A 12,108-nucleotide genomic window follows, 5' to 3' on the forward strand; every position below is an offset into this window, starting at 1 on the left:
AGGAATGGGTACATTTAACCAGGACAGGGGGTGCAAGCCCTGGACATGGCACAGTGACACCCTGGCACTTTGGACCCAGGCTCGGCATCAATCTGGCATGTGGAAAAGATAGAAATAGTTGCAAAGAGCCATGAGAAACAGGAGAAATAAATAGTGAAATAAATATAGAAATAAATAAATAAATGAGAAAATGTGTTCTTTTGCCTCAGGAGGATATTTGGGGCTCACAGGGGCTTTCAGAGGGCAGCCTTTGTCAGAGGGTCTCTGTGCAATTGGACAGGGAAAGGCAGAGCTGCCTGCAAATGTCTGGGACATGAGGCTGAGATTTCCCACTACCAAGAGAGCATTCTGGTATTCACAAAGGTGATTTTCCAGGCCATGAAGTCTTCAGAACAAAAATGGACTCTTTTGGGCAAATTCAACAGCTGGTCTCAATATGAGATTGCTTTGGGAAAGGAAACTTATGGCAGGCCCTGCAAAGTGATCTGCTGATTGTTGGGGCTTTAATCTCTGTAAATAACCTTTTCCTCTGCCTTTTTGAGGCATGGGGAGAAGATTCCCATCTCCCCTCTCCAATAAAGACGTCAGGTCAAAGAACATATCTATGAGAGAAGCAGGAATACTGGGTGCACATGTTCCTTTAGATCTTCCTCCTCTACATCCATCCCTGTGCCCTCTTATTCACCTTTTTATGAAGTATCAGATTCAGGATAAAAAGGTCACGGACCAGGGGATATTAGGCTTTTTCTTTCAAGCAGAACATGCTCTATATTTTCATCCATGCCAGACTGAGGATCAATCTGTGGCAGAAAACAAAGTTCATTAATGGGAGCACTGCAAATAGTGAGAACCAGCCTAGGAGGACATTCAATGCCAGATTGCTGCAAGGCACTAATGAGGGAGAAGAAGGGAAGACAGCAGGAGGTTTTCTTCCCAGCCACATTGCCTCATATCCCACTGCACCCTCTCCTCCTGCAGTGCTGCTCCAGTGTGTCCAACACCCTGACCATCAGTGCCCCTCTGAGGGTTCCCCCCTGGCTGTTCATCCCCAGGAGCTGGCCCAAAGCAGGCTGGAAATGTGCTGAGCTTTCCTGGCAACACTTCAGAATAAATGGCAAACCATTTCTGCAGCTCGTTTCCATTGGAATATTAATCAAACTGAAGTCCTGTGGTGCTCATATGGATGTCATATGTAAATCCACTGCTCATTCCGAATTGAAGCCAATGGAGAAATTTCACTCCTGTCCCCATCCTGCAGCTCTTGTGCATTTATTCCATTCAAGAAATCCTGATCACCGTGGACATGAGGGAATACCAGAGTTGATGACACCCATGAGAAGTGTTGGTAATACTTGTGAATTTATAGAGAAGGTGCTCAGGTGCAAGGCTGAAGCAAACACACTTCCATGTCCTACTTCAGTCAAGGTAGGACTGCTCCACATCTTAAAATAGAAGCCCTCACCAGCATTTCAAACTGTCCATCCCTCAATGTATTTCAGAACAAGAGGTTTTCCAGGCCAGTGTTAGCCCTCAGCAGTGGTCAGTGTCACCATTCAGAAGAAAACATGAGAAATCTCCAAACAGCAGCTCTGGAACAGTTTCAAAGAGTTTCCCCCACACACACTATTAGAAATCCCACCCTGTTTGATGAAGTATATGCTTTTATTTATAATTTTTGGGGGTGAGAGACAGGCAAATGCAGGTTTCTTTTGCTCTCAGAGTACTGATCCCTCTTTTCTCCCCTTGAGAAGGGAATCAAAGAGCTGTGAACAAATTGGTGGACCCCAGAAGTTAGCTGCTGGTCAGGCAGAAGCTCCTTTGGCCTTGGGTAGGACTTTCAGCCTTGCACAGACTGAACCAAGTCCAGCATCTGAACCAGGACAGCGTGAGCACCTACAGGGTGTCCCTGGCCTTCAGTGCAGTTGTTCCCTGGGGAGCACTGCAGCCCTCAGCCCATCAGAGCAATGCCATTCACTCCCCCAGAGGAAAAGGGAGGAACACAGGAATGGGCTGGGGTGGTTCCAACCCTTCCTGAAATGCTGGGTACTGGTGGGAAGGTCCCACCCTGGAGCCTTTGCCCACCCTGTGCCTCCCTGGCTGGCACCAGGCATGGCAGGGTGCAGATAAACCACAGCTTGGCCTTCTCTCTGTCACAGATAACAAACCAGTCATGCAGGAAGCCACACATATCACAGAGCTTTCCAGACTCCATCAAGCCCTGTCCACACCAGGGGTGTTTTCCTTCTGATCTTCTTTTGACCTAAAGCACTCAAGCCTCCATGGAATCTCCCAGAACAAAAAATCATGCTTTCTCCCTGAGAAGACGTGTCACACATGTCTGTGTCACTCCGAAGGTAGGTAGGAGAATATATAGGAAAATATATTAGGAAAAAACTCTTCCCTGTGAGGGTGGTCAGGCCCTAACACAGGTTGCCCAGAGCGGGCAACCCCCTGGAAGTGTCCAAGGTTGGACAGGATTTGGAGCAACCTGGGACAGTGGAAGGTGTCCTTGCAATGGCAGAGGTGGCACTGGGATATTTTTTCCTCTTCCAACCCAAACCATTCTGAGATTCTATGGTGTTTCCACTGCCCCACTGGAATACCTACTCCCAGAGTCCTTTAGCCTCACTGACCACTCACTTGAGGATAATAAAAGATGTGAACTGAATCTCCAGACCACAAGAATCACTGATTGCTTGGGTTGGAAAAGCCCTCTAAAATCAAATCCAACAGTTACCCTGGCACTGCCAAGGCCACCACTAACCCATGTCCCCCAAGTGTCACATCTATGTGTCTTAAATCCCTCCAATGACTCCACCACTGCCTTGGGCAGCCTGTGCCAGGGCTGGACAACCCTTCCCATGGAGAAATTTTTCTCAATATCCAATCTAAACCTCGCCTGGCACAACTTGAGGCTGTTTCCTCTCGTTACCTGGGAGTTCCCAAGCTAAGGGGTGGCAGAGCATGGTTTTGGGGTACCGTGTGTTGGCTTTGGTGGCTCTACAGGACAGAGAAGGTCCCCAGTGAGGTCCATCTCTGGTCAGGGGACAGCACCAAGGATGCTCATGGGGTCAGCTCGCACACGGTTCCCTCCACATGGAACCTGGAGATGGTACATGGTACAACAGAGGCACAAGGGATCCTTTTAGCTTTAGGGAGTCACAGGGGTCTTTGTCTGGGGGGAATTTGGGGATACTGAGTCCTCAAATAGGGACTGGGGCACTGGGGCACCCACTCCCAAGTCTGGAGATCATGGCAGGGGTCTGCCCTGTGCCCATGTGTCCTGGCTAGGCAGGGGAGTCTACCCCAAGGCTGGGGCTCAGGGGAGGAACAAATCTGTGCTGTCCCAAGGGTCCTGGGGAGGGCTGGAGAGGGCTGTGCCCAGGCTGAAGATCACGGTGGGGGTCTGCCCTGTGCCTGGGGGTCCCTTGAGGGCACAGAGGTTCCCCCCCGGCACGGTGAGGACACCGCGGGTCTACCCCGTGCCCAGAGTGCAGGTAGGGACCGGGGTCTGTCCCTGCCTGAGCACGGTCCCGAGCGGGCATGGCCGGGGCGGCCCGCGGGGCTCAGCTACAGTGGAGGGGTTTGTGAGGGCCGGGCCGAGCGGAGCCGAACCGAGCCGAGACGGGCCGAGCTGAGCCGAGCCGACTGGAGTCGAGCCAGGACGGGCCGAACCCAGCCGAGACCGAGCGGAGCCGAGCGGAGGCGAGCCGAGCCGAGCCGAACCGAGCCGAGCTGAGCTGAGCCGAGCCTTGCCCGAGCCGAGCCCGAGCCCGAGCCCGAGCCGAGCCAGAGAGGAGCCGTGCCGAGACAAACCGAGCCGAACCGAACGCAGCTGAACCCAACCGAGCCGAGCCGAGTGGAGCCGCACGGACCCAGCGGAGCCTCTCCGAGCCTCGGCCGATCAGCTGCCGAAGCGCCGGCGCTGGCCGGAGCCGTCCCGGCGGCGGGGGCGGCGCGGGACCGGGCCGGGTCGGGCCGCCGGTCCCTCCTCCCCGATCCCCCGCCGCTCCCCCTTCGCTCCTTCCCGTTCCCTCCCGTTCCCTCCCCGCCTCCCTGCGCAGCGCGAACATGGCGGCGGCGGCGAGGGACTGAGCAGCGCCAGCGCTCGGCGGCCGCGCAGGTGAGCGGGCGGCCCGGGGCGGGCGGCTCGGCCGGGCTCGGTCCGGTCCGGCCCGGCCGGGGAAGCGCGACGGGGCTCGGGCGGGAATCGGGCCCGCAGCCCGGCCCGGATCTCATCCCTCCTGTCAGCGCGGCCCGGCCGCCGCTTCCGCGCGGTGCCCGGGCCGGGGGCGGCTGTCACCGGCCGCACCTGCTGGTGCCCGTCCAGGACCGGCCCTCCCGGCGGCCGGGCAGCGCCTCGGGGCTCCCCGGCCCCGCGGCTGCCCGGCCGGGCTGTGCCTCCCGGGGAAGCCTCTTCCAGGGCTTTGTTGTTGTGCCGGGTGTCCCCGGGCAGGGCCTCGGGCAGCCGCGGTACCGCCTCGCCCCGAGGCCTCGGAGCGGTTCTGGGGCCGGCCGGAGCTGCCCCTTCCCCGGCGTGTTTCGGTACCGGCCGGGCGCTCCCGGCAGGGAAGGGAAAGCGGGACCGAGGTGCAGGAGGTGGCCCTGTCTGCGAGCTGTGCCCGCGGGGGTTTGTGCCCTTCCTCCCCCGTGAGCCCTTCAGGGCTCGGTGACACCGTGCTATCACCCCAGTGTGTGTGTGGAGCTAGTGCCCGGTGCTGGAGCAGATCCTGCTGCTGGACGTGGCATTGGTGACCCCCGGGAGAAATCTCATCACCACCGTGCCTGGGGAGAAGCTGCGCCTCCTTCGCAGCCGCCCCGAGCCCAGCGCTGGGATAGAGCTGGGAGCGAGACAAGATTTGAGCATTTCGTGCACAGCGAGATGTTTAAAAATAACCCCGGTGACGGCTGGCTCCTGCCGCGCAGGTTTAATCCGCCAGCTCTTTGAAGCTCCCGTGTAAAACTGTGGCAGCACTTTGGAGTGTGGATGACTGAAGGTAGAGCTGGCAAATCCGAGCAGGCAGCCTGAGTTTGGGATGCGCTGAGCAGCTTGGCTCCCTTGGGCCTCGGGTGGTTTAGGTTCAGCAGCTGAACATGAAACTATTTCCATGGGGAGCGTCGGGATGTGCAGACCCAGCTCTGGGGTCTCCGGCTTGGATTTTTTGGCTGAGTTTGTGTTTACTGTTGTTGTTTATAGTAAACAGCGTGCACTGAGTGGCTGGGAACAGCCATGTGGTCGCTGCAGTTCGCAGCCAGTAATATTGGGGGAAAATGTTCTCCCACCTCGGTTCGCTGCGGGCTGGGCCTCCTCCTGTCGCCTTCCTCTCTTACTCTCAGCTTCTGCTGGCCAGGCTGTGCTGTCCATATGTGTTTGCTGGGAATATTGGGAGCGTGGGATGGTGGTGTCGTTCCTTGTGCTTTATTTCAGGCACTGGTATGTGGCTTGGTGTTAATATGGGGAACAAAACTCGGCTCATGGGGGTCTCAGCTTGGGACAAGCTGCCGTGGTATGCAGCCCTGCATGTGCTGGTGGGTAGTTCAGGATGTGCCCAGTAGATGGTATGAAAATGCAGATGGAAATCAGGGAGTCCTTTACAATGGGCACCAGGGAAATGCAGGTATTTCTGTGCTATTTAAAGTATTTATTTAATTAAAAGGTTGAGTGTGTTCTGTTTGTGAGAGATATGCTGAGTCTTGGCGCTCCTGATTTGGTATTTACATCTTAGCATTCAACAATTCTGCATCTTGATTATCTGCTTTTCTTGGGGCACTTCTGTGGAAACCTGATGAATTTTGCAGGACAATATGGTGCCTGTAAATAAAAGATTCTGTTAAGGTATTAAATGACGATCTTATTCATCAAGTAGCTTTGCTTCAGTCTAGACAGGAGTGCTGTGGGAGTTGTGTCCCTGCCCTATGTCTAATTTAAAGGAATGTCTGAAACTGTTTGGTAGACTCAGACATCAGGTACCTCCAGAGATGTCCTGGTTGTTTCCCAACCCTGAGTAAGGTCAGGTAGGCTTCTAAACCCTTCCTGAGTCATGATTCTTCTTTTAAGCTCTTCATGCTGGCAATTCCATATCCTGTACAGGTAGTGTATGCCAACACTTAGGCCTCCCCATCATTACAGAGATCTTTCAGGGTTTTAATCTAAATCTTTGTCTTGCACTTTAAACCTGTTCTTTTTCTGATGTACAGAGCTCATGAAGAGCACATCACTCCACTTCCTACGTCTGCATCTCAGTTAGAAGCATTTGAAGATTTCTTTACCCTCTCCCTGAGCTGAGCAAGATCAGTTTCTCACTTCTTCTCACATGGGCATGTCAGCCTTGCTGACCTCTGTCTCTGATTTGGGTTCTGCTCCTATTCACACTTCACCCAAAGTACCGTGGTCAGTCAGAGCAGAACTCTGCAGAGCAGTTGTAATAAGCTGGGCCCAAATGACCCTGTTTTGGGTACATCTCAGTGCTGTTACATGACAAGGAATGCACATCACATGTTTGCCTGTTTGTGCCATTAACTGTGTGTTTGTGACAGGGCTTGGTGTGCTCGGTGAGCTCCTGTTTGCAAATCTGGAGTAGCGTGCTATCAACGTGAGCTCAGAGCTGTGCTGAGTTAAACCTTGGTGTGTTTGGGGCTCTTGTTTGAGCTGTAATGTTTGCATCTTCCACCCTGCCTTTTCTCCTTTTCCTTGCCTGCTACTGCAATTCAGTTTTTGCAATGAGACAAAAAGATTTTGAGTCCTTTATGCATCCATTTGTGCATTGTGAGAAGTTTCCTGACAAGGAGGGATCCCTGAGAAGTGAGGGAAGATGCATTGAGGACAGAGCAGCAACTCTGCCTGCCAGCTTCTCTTGTGAGGTAGTTAATCTCCTGCATATATATAATTCAGAGACATGCCAAGGTAAAAATTATCTCCACAATTGAACTCTCAGTGTAGCAGAACTGTAGCTCTGACCCCTCCTTCACCCCAGCACTACGTCCGGGTGTAGCACCTGCACTCCAAGCCGGGACATAAATGCTTCATCCCACTTCATTTACAAGATAGCACAGCCTAATCCTAAAGGAAATGCTTTTTCTGGCTTTAATACAGTTGTAAAAAATCCCTTTCTTACCCAGCTTAAATATCTACCAGTGGAAGCTGTTATAAAACATTTGCACTATGTTTAACCAGATAGTGCAAGTCTGAGAGCAGCAGGAAGCAAAGAGATCTTCCCTGTGTATCACCAGGTCTCACTGGGCTTGGAGTGAGCAAATCCAGTGACCTGAACAGTGGTGTCAGAGTGGTGGGGACACCTGAGCCCTGGAGATCAGCACCTCCTCCTCTTTGCAACGCTGTGCTCGTCCTGGGTGGCAATCTCCTTTAGCAGGACATTTCAGAGGTGGTTTCAATTGTGAGCAGGAGAGATCAGTACAGGGACATCACTGCAGCCTGGCTGGTGCTGAAAGCACTTAATTCCCAGAGATCTCTATTTTCATTCAATTCCCTTTAAAAACAGAGTAATATTTACCTCTTTTACCCAGGTTTCTTACACACACCACCTCTAATAGATTTAGACACAGTGATACACAGTTTGCAGTCTTCACTACCAAATGTTTCTGCGTCTCTAGCAGGGATTTAAGCAGAGTTTGTGTGTGCCTCTGCTCTCACTGGGCTGAATCTCACACTTTTATGCAGACTCATCCTGAGCAAAAAATCAAGAATTTGGCTGAGAGCTGAAGGAAAAGATGAATGTCTGTTTTGCTGCCTCTGCTGTTTGCGTGGCAGCCTCGTCCAACAGGCCAGATGGACAGGTGATGTCTGGGGAATGAATCTAAAACACTTGGCTTCCTCAGAGCTGCCTTGATCAGCAGAGGGAAGTGGCCCCTGCAGCTCCACAGGCTGGTTGGTAATATGTCACTGGAGATGAGGAAGCAGAGCACAGTCCGTGTGGTCATTGCCAGCACAAGGGAGCTGACGTGGGAATTCAGGCAGGGCTGTTTTTCCCTGGTGCGAGTTTGTGCTGCTGCCGCTCTCCATTTCTTGCTCAGAAGTTTTTTTCTGTTTGTTTTATAAATTGAATGGTGTTATCACCAGTCAGAAAAGAAACTCCTGCTGGAGGTGCCTCCTCCCAGCCAATGTGCTCAGAGTTACCCAGCTCCAGTTAGCTTGTACATTTTCCAGACTGCCACAGTGGGAACAGCCCAGAAACCTCCCTGTGGCTGGGGTTTGTTTTCAACAACAGAAACTGTAGGAGTAGATGGCAGTGGAAATTTGCAAACCCATTGAATTTCCTGAAATTCTTCCTCTCTCCTGGCCCTTCCAGGTCCTTTCTCCTCGATATTGTGGCAAGGGAACAAGTTTGGTTCACCCATTTCTGGAGTGACATCTGCTGCGGTTTGCTTGGGGGTGGAGGGAAGTGGGTGCATCCTTCTGATTGCTCAGGGTGCCGCTGATGTTTGACCACAGGAAAAGATCCTGCCAGGAAAAATGGGTTTTGTGCCTGGGAAGAGCTGGGGGACACTTAGAGTGTTTGAGTTCGGTGTTGGCAGAGGCTGCACAGGGTGAAGCCCATCTGTGCTCCACCGAGTGAGCCACAGTCCGGTCCGCTGCTGCTTGCAGTCACCTCATGCTGGAACACTTGCTGCCAGTGCCTGCCCAGCTTCCATCTGCTCTGCCCTCCCCTGTACAGGGTGTCCCTGCTCCTGGCCTCCCTCCCTTCCCCTTTGGAGCAGCCCCTGCCTCCTCCCCCGTGCTGAGCGCTCAGCGGTGGGATGCGTGTCCAGCTGTGTGTGCGGTGAGCGGGCGGGCAGCCTGTGCTCCCTGCTCCCCCTCGCTCCCTCCTGGCTGGGGGAGCCTCCCTGGGCTGCTGCCAGGGCCTGCCTGCCCTCCCTGTGTCCCTGCAGCTGTGGGCAAGCCAAGCCAAGCCAAGCCAAGCCAGGGGCTACACACACCGTGGGGGACACGGATGAGCAGCAACTTTAGGATGGCTCATTGTCATTGACAACCTTACATGTGTATATCCATCTTAAATATTCAGAGAGTTTTCAAAAGCAACCCACATATAATCACTGAATTCTGACCTGTCTACAGCTAGTATTTAGGCTCCTTAGTAAAAGTCAGGATTTATGCTGAGTTATGCTGGACTTGCATTTCACTTCCAGCCACTCCTATGATAGTTAGAAGGAATTTATTAACTTCTGGAGTTGTCTTCTTCATAGACAATCACTAGTGGATTGTCTTCTTCATAGACAATCAGTACTCTCAGTGGGGAGGGACTTTGGGGCAGGAACCCAGGCTTGGCTCTGGGTGGCACAAAAGGTCCCCACAGTGCAGTTGAATGTCCTGATACCATCTGGACTGCAGAGGTGATGGCTCAAGGTGAGGGTGGCTACCTGAGCTCAGGCTGAATGCACTGGGGGAGCTCTGCAGAGTGCTGGCATCTCCCAGCACTGCTCACTCACTGCTGCAGGGCCCCTCGCTCCCCATTTGTGCCTTTCCTGCCCAGCTGCAACACATAAGGTAGGAGAAATTTCTGCTCTATACTCGTTAGTTAAGTGAAGGAGTAGAGAGCAAGCAGAAGAGCTGATGGAGTGTGATGTGGACTGAGGAGGAAGTTGTACCAATTCTGCTTTCTAAAAATAAATTGAGTGGCTGTTCACACAGCCCAGAGACTGCTGCTCTCTGTATGCTCACTGTGGTTGCTTTTTTTTTTTTTTTGGTCTTTTTACAGCAAATCTTAGATGCTGCAGTCCATTAAAATTGTGCAGTGGCTGTGTGATCAGGGAGGTACCTATGCAGAAAGTCTTGTGGTTTCAGTGTTTCTAGAAGTGACCTTGAAGGATCACCCATACCTAATGTTTCCTGGAGGTTTCTCTAGGGTGTTCTAAGATTTCCAGTGATGGTGATTCCTACTTTCCTCAACAATTCACTCCAGTGCCTGACTATTCTGAGATTAAGGAGCTTTGCTTGATTTCAGGCTGGTATTGCTGTACTTTAACCCAATCATTTTGATATTTCACATTCTCTTCTGGCAAGCTACCAAGAGAAGAAAAATGCTGTAGTGCTTGTTATGTACAGTTGACATTTTCCAGAGGATATTGGCCAGTGGTGAGCAGCAGGTGTCAGTTCCATTACCTTGCTGCTCACCTGGAGCCCTTAACTCTTACCACAAGTGGGGTAAACTGGCTGACCTGGCTTGTCACTTGGCTCCTGAGGTCATTTGTCATTGCCACAGCCCCTCACTGGAGGTTTTTACAGTGCCACATCTCCTCCAGCATGGCAGAAGGTAGCAGCTCACTTGATGGTGAATTGCTGTGCCTGCAGAGGGCAGGAGGGCTTTGTTTCCCTTGGGCATTTCCAAGCCCTGCACTGTGAATCTGGGCAGTGCCACTGTTGTTCCAGCATTATGGGGGGGTTTTGAATCTTGGCTCCTTTCCCATCACCATGAGCTTTGGTCACATCTTGCACACTGCTCTCAGAGTCTCCAGCTATATATATATATATATATATATATATATATATATATATATATATATATATATATATGTATGTATGTGTGTGGTGGTATCTGTTCAGCATTATCCTGTGCCTGACCAGAGCACTCAGTGTGTTCTGGGGCTGCTCACTTATTTCATATTGTTGTCAGCTGGAAAATCTGTAAATGCCCTGTGATATTTTATGGCTTTATAAGCTGTACAAAATGTCCAGCAGGTACTTGAATGCCGAGCAGATAGAGTCTGTAAGAGTGCCTTGTTTTCATTAGCTCCTTGGCAGACACTGAACATACTTGCAGAGCTGCAGGATGGACTTTTGGTTGCTTGTGGTCATGATTTGGGTTTTTTAAAAAAGGGCCTCACAGGATATTTTTTAGTTGTCCAAACTCTTGGCCCTTCAGGAATGTAAAGCAGCCTAACAACTTTTTCATTACACAATTAACAGCAGTCTGTTCAGGGTTTCCTGCAGGAGCTGGCTAGTGATTTTTCCTCTTTGGGAGTAAGTCTCCTGAGCTAATATTTCTGTCTACATCTAGATTGTTCTTTCTTTTGTTATTAAAATTGAGTGTAATTTTGATGGGCATGTTATACTTTTTCTGTATCCAGACTTTGTACCCAGTAGAGGATATTTCAATTTGAGTAGATACATAGTTTTGAATACTGGGATTTTATCTTCTTAAGTCACATACGAGACCAGAGTTATACACAGATTAAAAATAGCAAGCAGTAATTAATACCCATCCTCAGTGAGCCTGGCTGTGCTGGTTTCTCTTGACATGTTGCACTGTAACAATTTCCTTTCTTTTTCCTAAGAATAGATGAATTAATATCTCTCTACATGAGTGAGAAAATAAAATAAAGATGTTTGTTTCCTGCCCTGGCACACCATTCCCTCGGGGTACAGTGAGTTTGAGGAACTTTTCTCCTGGGCAGCCCTTTGCCTTGATTTGGCTGGAGCAGACCAGGCACTGGGAGGAATGATCCTTTCACATCCTTCCCTCCCCAGACATCCTCCTTTCCCTCTCTCAGGGCTGGATTATCTCTGTCTCAGTGCTCCAAGCAGCAGAGACTGACTCCCCTTCCGATCCAACAAGGGTAAATCCAGGTTTTGTGGCTCTGCTCCATACCCTGAGGGTTTGGAGATTTTATCTTTTTCATTTCTTTAGCAGATGGGGCAGATCAGTAGGAACTATTTCTCATCTGTCCTTTGTTTGCATAAGAAGAATCAGCTGCTGGAAGGGTTGGAGGGGAGTCTGGCTGTGCTTCCTGCCAGGGAGACCCTGAGTTTTGTCTAAGGGTAAATTTATATATATATATATATATATATATATATATATATATATACACACACACATTAAAGGGGTTTTTTTTCTGAGAGAGCAGGTTCAGGAGGGTGGAGGGAGTTGCATTTGGAAGGTTTGGGCAGGTTGGTTGTTGAGTCAGGGGCAGGGATTTGTATGTGGATCTGTGGAGGATTCAGCCTTGAGTGTGACTGGAGTTGTGCCCCTCTCCCTCCTCCCCTTTGTCATTAAGGACGTGTTTGTGTTGGTGCTGGACCTCAGGAAGGTAAGAAATGCTTAACTCCATGGAAGGTCATTCCTTTGTGCTGGATGAGGAAAGAGAGCACTTCAG

The 12,108-nt window shown here is 51.1% G+C and overlaps 1 protein-coding gene across 1 annotated transcript in view; it reads left to right on the forward strand.

Annotated features, from left to right (window-relative positions):
* The first annotated feature begins 4,024 nt into the window (after window positions 1-4,024).
* SCMH1 (Scm polycomb group protein homolog 1) overlaps window positions 4,025-12,108 on the forward strand; it is a 64,879-nt gene continuing 56,795 nt past the window's right edge. Inside the window, exon 1 of the mRNA XM_058819716.1 lies at window positions 4,025-4,123. The gene's annotated coding sequence lies outside the window, so the exon portion shown is untranslated. The remainder of the gene's footprint in view (window positions 4,124-12,108) is intronic.

The sequence above is a fragment of the Ammospiza caudacuta genome, chromosome 25 (genome assembly GCF_027887145.1).
Source record: "Ammospiza caudacuta isolate bAmmCau1 chromosome 25, bAmmCau1.pri, whole genome shotgun sequence".
Taxonomy (NCBI): Eukaryota; Metazoa; Chordata; class Aves; order Passeriformes; family Passerellidae; genus Ammospiza; species Ammospiza caudacuta.